Raw genomic sequence first — 6759 nt, 5'->3', positions numbered from 1 at the left:
GGGCAACTCATTTATTATTATTCCTGTTTTTGCTGGCTTGAGGAATATCCTGCTTATGCTTCTAGGAAGAGAAAGGCCTGTATTTGCTGAGATAGTAATTTTTTAATAAATTTTTTTCTACTAGTTTCAAGAGGGGAGAAAGGTTATAAAATTCCAAATCACAGTAGTTTGCATCCTTTTATCTCTGATTTATATAAGTAAAACATTCTTTCTTCTTGTCACCATTTTCATGAAGTTCTCAGAGTTTTGCTTTTCATTTTCTCTGCAAACAGAGTTAATAGTTGGTATGTCCAGCATGATCTCTCTCTGACAATAAAAGTCTGGCAGGAAAAGTAGAAGATATTTATTGACTCAAAGGAATACTAATGTTTCAGAATAATACTTTTCGTCTCATCAGAAAGTTCGACTTCTGTATATGTGTCCCCTAGAAGCATTAAATAGTTATGATTTTCAATCCAAGGCATCTCATTTTGGCAACAGGAGTGAACTGATGTACATTAACGCAAAACACTGCCTAGAAAAACAGTAAATGAGAGAGAACTGTGCCTTGTTAACTTAACCCACTCCAGTGATATAGCTCCCCTTTTGAGGTACTCAAAGTATTACTCCTTTTGAACTACAGAGAAGGGAAATCTTCCATTAAGATATCAAGAATGTCTTAAGAAATTGTCATGGGTATTTGAATCTCAGTATTTACTGGATGAGAAAGTTGAGGTTATTTCACAATTCTTTCTTTGTTAAGCCACAGTCAAGCAATAGTCAAAGTTTAAGAACCCACTGTTAGGGCCTGGCAGTTGGTTGTCACTGGAATTTCCAGAAGTTCCTGATTATAAACACTTAAATTAAGCAAAAAATCTCAAGGTGCAATCCTGTAGCTTGCAGCTAAGGGCAAGACCTTGCTAAGCAATCTGAGCAGAAACCTTCCGAGCAACAAAGCTACTGTTCAGCCCAGGGCACTTGAAGGAGATTTTGCAAAGCAGTGTAAACAGTCCAGCAGTTGATTTTTGTCAGCACATAGCAGCCTGCTCTCATGTTGCAACTGACCATCATTGGTCTGTCTGTCTGTCTGTCTGTCTGTCTTTAAAGAGAAACTTCCATTTGTGTTCACATTCTTTTGTTGAAATAACAGAGTGGGACAAATGAACAAAAGCTGCTAAACACAAATGTTGCTAGTTTCTAATTCCATGGAGTTGTTACTTTAAAGAACCAAACAGTGAAATCACAGCAGTGTAGAAGTGAAATTATTAGAGTAGAATAGTGACAACATGTTCCTACTAAAGAGATTTTCCTGAGGCTTGAATGCTTATTTTGTAAATCATCAGATGAGGTCATTAAACACTTTCCTAACAGCTCTAGGATTCCTGGGAGCAGTTCTTCAACTGTCTAGTAATGCACAATAGCATGGTACAGCTTTCAGTGGTAATGATGCAGGTGTACTGCATGTGTGCCTGACTTTTATGTGCCAAAATCTAAAGGTCTCCTGGAAATACTTGAAAGGTTTCTGCTGATATGTGTATTTTTTGGCCAAGGATAGGATAAGAATGGAGCAGGCATTAACAAGGATTCAGGCTCCCTAGAACCTTATCTTCGAGTGGCAGCAGCAGGAATTTCTTTTAGAGGTATTTGCTTTCCTAAACTTGCCTTTCAGAGGTAAAAGCAACCAAAGGTGTTAACCTACTTCTTTGGTTTCTTGTGATGATTAATGTCTGTGCATGCTGGTGTTCAAGTAAGAAGTCTAAATTGCATGGACTAGAAAGATGGTTACGTTGGCTAACTATGTTTCTGTCATGAGCTGTTGGAGTCCCATTTTCTGGACCTCCAAGAAAGTATTGGAAGTGAGATCTTGCATAAAGTGTGTTTTGCAAGTATTTTTCTGAACAAGTCATTTGAGAAATTAAATCAGTAGCAGCAGCAGTGCTAGGAGGATTTAGTATTGTCAAGAAATAACTGATAAAACAGTTGAATGTTTGATTCTGTAAATAAATTCCTCTTTCCATGATAGTAGATCAGTTTGGGAAGCATACACATCCCAAGGAACAGAAGGCTTTTTGCTACTAAAGCTGCTATTAATAGCAGATAATTATTCACATCAGATATTGACTGTCTAACACTCATGACTCCTGTGTAGGAGTAGTCACGAGTGTTACACTAGGAGGTCAGTCCCCACCCTGGGACCTCTGGCTCCTAGGTAGGTTATAAAGTCCTTTGAAGAGCTCTTTGCTTCATCAGGTATGTAGGTGTAATCCTGTAGGGTTTTTTGTTTGTGCGTAGCAACCACTACCTGTTTGTGCATGATCCAAGTTAATGAAAAGCATAGTTGATACTAATGTGTGTAGTGGCTTTGTACACAGACAGCAGGCTCCTGGTGTTCTGAATTTATCAGTTCTGGTGGATTTAACAGAACAACTGGTCTCCAGAGCTTACCAGTCCTGGGAGACTTTCACATGTTGCTTCTCAGCATGTAGTAATCTCCTCAGCCCGCTGCTTGCTGGTAAACATTCCTCCCTCCTGAGCTGGAGAACCCTGCATAAACTCACACAAAGGGGCCTTTGATAAGCAGTAAAATTGTGCCCAGAATCAACTTGTCTTGACCCCAATAGTCCTGATTTCTGGAAACCAGCAGATGTCAGTGGTGTCTGACAGGCATCTATAGGAATGGATCCAGTCTTCTGGCCATGGCAGTCTTCTGTGTGCAGATATTTAATTTGCAATTACTCTTTTATCACATGTTTCAAAAGACAGATATGCAAAAAGAAGTCTGATGTAGGAAGTATGAGTTGTCATGCCTGGATGCACTCTTACAATGTTAGCACTTTTAAAGTCAGTATGATTTAAGACCCTAAGAGGGATTGTGTGTCAAAGATCTCTGCTTTTTCTGGCCAAGCTGGTGTAATAAATAGATTAACTTAAAGTATTTTTTCTCTGTCATTGTAAGGCTTCTTAGGAAAAAGAAACCTGTCTGCTCTAGAGTGATTTCTGTCAGACAGTAATATTTCCCTTTTAAGTTTGTGTGTGTATGTATTTCAAACCAGCCACAGGCTGCTCACTTGTTCATAGTAGTAGAAGTTAAGCCTTCTCTCTCAGCTGCTAATTTTTTGTTTCCCACATCTTTTCACAATTTGGGAACTGTGACAGTCATATGACTACTCTCCTCTGAATCATACTGACTCTGCTGACAAAAAAATAATGGTAACATGTTTATCCCTGAGTGAGTTATTCATTAGAGGCTATTAGCAAAGATGATAGGCTCAGCAAAAGGAATAGTCAGTGGTAGTTTTCTTCTCCTCCTGTCCCTACTTCCCCGGGAGAAATGAAATTTTAAACAGTGGAAAGAAAAGAATTTTAAATCTCAAATAGCTGTAAATTTGAGCATTTAGTTATTGCCAAGTCTCATTTATTTTTAGGTTTTGTTGTGGGTTTTTTTCAGTATTTTCTGCACTCTAGGCATGCCATTGGGTAAGGATAAGGTAAACATCAGTGTGTAGCAGGAGTTTCTAGCCAAGAAAATCCTCCCAGCGAGAAAGCAAAAGAGTAGGAGGTTTGATGCTGCTATTTAGTCATGTTAATTATTGCTTTAAGGAGGTGATACTACTTAGGTCTCTTCTGTGACCTCATGTTTGTGGTATGTGACAAACTTATCTCATGAGTATATTGAGAATTCATAATTCATAGGTGCGAGACGGCAGCTGTATGTTTGTAAAGCACTTGGCTAGAGCAGAGGCACAGTGAATGTCTCTCTTAAAACTGCACAGAGAATCCCAGCGCGGGTTTGTGTCAGTCCAGTTCCTGCCTCCAGTACTGCAGGCGCAAAACCGTGGGGCTTAACGCTGGTATTTAGGTCAGAGGCACGGGTTGGTAAAGCAGGCTCAGGTTAACTAATCCTCCTCCTAATTGTGTGAATGGGGAGGCGGCCACTCGTGCCGGGCTGTGATCCTCACCTGGCAGAGAGGGAGAAAGGCGAGGCTTTGAAGAGAGTCCTGACAACAGCTGCGCTGCCTCTGCCCGCAGCCCCACTGCGCTTTCGGACTGAGCATGTCTTCGTTGTAATCCTGCCTTTGAAATGTTCTCAAGCACGAGGGGAAAAGCAAAAGCTGCCAAACACCTCCAAAATTTATGGTTGGTGGGAGTCTGCTGGTTTTGTGAAGTCTGTACTATTCCCTCTGCACAGGCTCTGTGCACTCTGTATTTTCATGTTTCTTCCCCTCGCCTCAATGATCAAATAGTGAAAACCAAAACCACAATCACTTCTAAAATTAAAAAAAAAAAAAAAAAAAAAAAAAAAGAAGAAAACAAAGCTAAAACCACTTTGCCATGCTTTGGCCTGTAGGAACCAGGTACATATTATTTTCCAAACTGCTGAATCATAGAATCTACACATAAAAGTAATGAACAAACTAGACAAAATTTTCAAGAGCTGCAAGTAATTATGCAACACAGAAAAAAACATTTCCTCTCCACAGCCCTGACCTGAGCTTTCTACTAGCTCTTCATGACTGTTTATGCTGATAAGCTGCACAGGGTTTTTTGTTCATTTTATAAGATCTCTGAAGTTAAGGCTCATTCACACTTCTATTTTACTTTTTGGTAATAGATTTTAATGCCGCCTCCAATGTTTTGTTTTAGTTTTGCCTTTTCTCAACCTCAATTAGGTAAATTCAGCACTTGTTGGATAGGTTAGTATACTACTAGATTTTTTTAAATTCTATTTAGATTTGAGTTGCTGTTATGTTGCTATCTATTATAGTTGCTATCTATTTAGATATGAGTTAGGTATGAGTTGTGTGTACAAACTTCCAGAAAGGAGTGAATTTCTGGAGGGGTTTGTCAGAAGACCCTTTCTTTTTTTTTAAGTAGTATGAAACCTTCTAATTATCAAATCATCCAGACATGTCTGAATGCAGATAATATACCAGCTGTTTTAATCACCCCAAATCAGCTGCATAAGATAATACATCAGAGAAAGCAAAGAAAATTATGTTATGTTTGAGTTACATGTATTTTTAAACACAACTATAAGGAGAAATAATACAAGACGATCAGGCCAGTTCAGCAATCTTCCCTGTTTAATAGCTTATGTTTGTTTGTCAGCATAAGGTAGAATAGTCCAGGAGAGCAGCTGTTGGATTTGAAGAATACATGACTTTTCTTAGAAAATGCAGTGTCTATGAGAAATAATTCTCATTTGTGATCACATTCATTGGATTGTGAATTCTTCCCCAAGCTGGAGAGACAGTGTAGCTGTCATGTTGTACATAGGAAGGCTTTTCAACAACTGTCCCTCCAAAGGCTGTCTGTGAATTAATGACTGGAAGTTAAATACAACCACCATGGAGAACAGCAGTTGTGACCTCAACAGGAACAGAGCTGAAATTACACATTCCTGTGGGGAATAATAGCTGATCACCCAATGCTGATGGCTTCACTGTGTTTGATTTCCCTAATGAGGTCCCTGTTTTCAAATATTATTTCTATTTAGTTACTCAGAAATGGTTTTGTGTTGTGATAGTTCTACTAAAGCACTCAAGAATTTTATAATTTCAGTTTACTCCATAATTTACCAGCCACTTGGACAGAGGGGTGCCTGTGTAAATGCAGAAATGAAAAAAAAATGTTCCTAAGGTACTATGTTTATTTGTTCACTTACTTTTGCAGTGTATAGTATTCCAATGCAAAGTACCTCAATAGTACACACCACCCTGCCAATAAATGTGATTTTTTTTTTAGCTACAGATCAGCTTTTAGAAATTTTCTGGAAAGAATATATCAGTTTTGTTCATTTCAAAGTATCTTAATTTTTAAACATGTGTTCTGAATATATATAGACCATATATATATGACCCAGTGTGTAAAATCCATCATACTTTAGTACTGGGTATTTTACTTCAGAAAGAAATAGCTAATTTAAAAACTTTTCCCAGTATTTTGTAGGACTGGGATAATGAAATAGACTTGTCAGATATAATCAGATAGGCTGAATAAATGATCCCTGCTTATTCCATTTTCTCTGAAGATGAGTATATTGTCTTTTGAAATTATAACTAAGTAATCAAGTAAAATAACATTAAGGGTATAATAAAAAAAAAATATTAAAATGCTTGGGGAAAGAATCAATTCCTCCTCTATTTTCCCACCAAAAAGGTAGGAATTTGTGCAAACTGGTGTATTTTCTCCATAAATTGGCATGTTATAATCTAAAAGAGGATAAAGAAAAAGGAGCCCTGTCATGTTAAAATTGATTTTTCTACAATAAGTATTTTTTCTTACTGACTGAATTTAATTCTCCAACAATCCACCTTAACCTTCTATAAATTAGTAGCATGTCTAAACCAGCAACACATTAACAGTATGAGTGATCCAGGATTTGAATGATTTAACTGACTGTGGATAGCCTGAGGTTATAGTAATGATTCCCTTAACATCATCTGAAATATTTTTTTAAAGTTATTAAGAATATTAAGAATTTATTGCATATCAACCCACTCATACACATGTTAAGTCTAGCCAGTGGTACAGCTCATCTTCGGAAAACTCCCTTCTCACACTGCTGAGTGCCATTCATTCATCTTGCCCAGTACTAGTTCTCATGCCTTCTTAACATGGATTTTTCAACCTGCCCCATGTACCCCCATGCCAGTATTGCAGCTGTATACCTAAAAAAAATTAGAATATTCTCTTATAAATATCACAGAATCTTTGACTTTTCAGCATTTTGTTTTCATTTGCTTGGGAAGTATTGGTTCATCTGTATACAACTCTAAC

The sequence above is a fragment of the Lonchura striata genome, chromosome 1 (genome assembly GCF_050655825.1).
Source record: "Lonchura striata isolate lonStrDom1 chromosome 1, ASM5065582v1, whole genome shotgun sequence".
Lineage (NCBI taxonomy): Eukaryota > Metazoa > Chordata > Aves > Passeriformes > Estrildidae > Lonchura > Lonchura striata.
The sequence above is the reverse complement of the archived record's forward strand: the minus strand, read 5'-3'. Positions refer to the sequence as shown.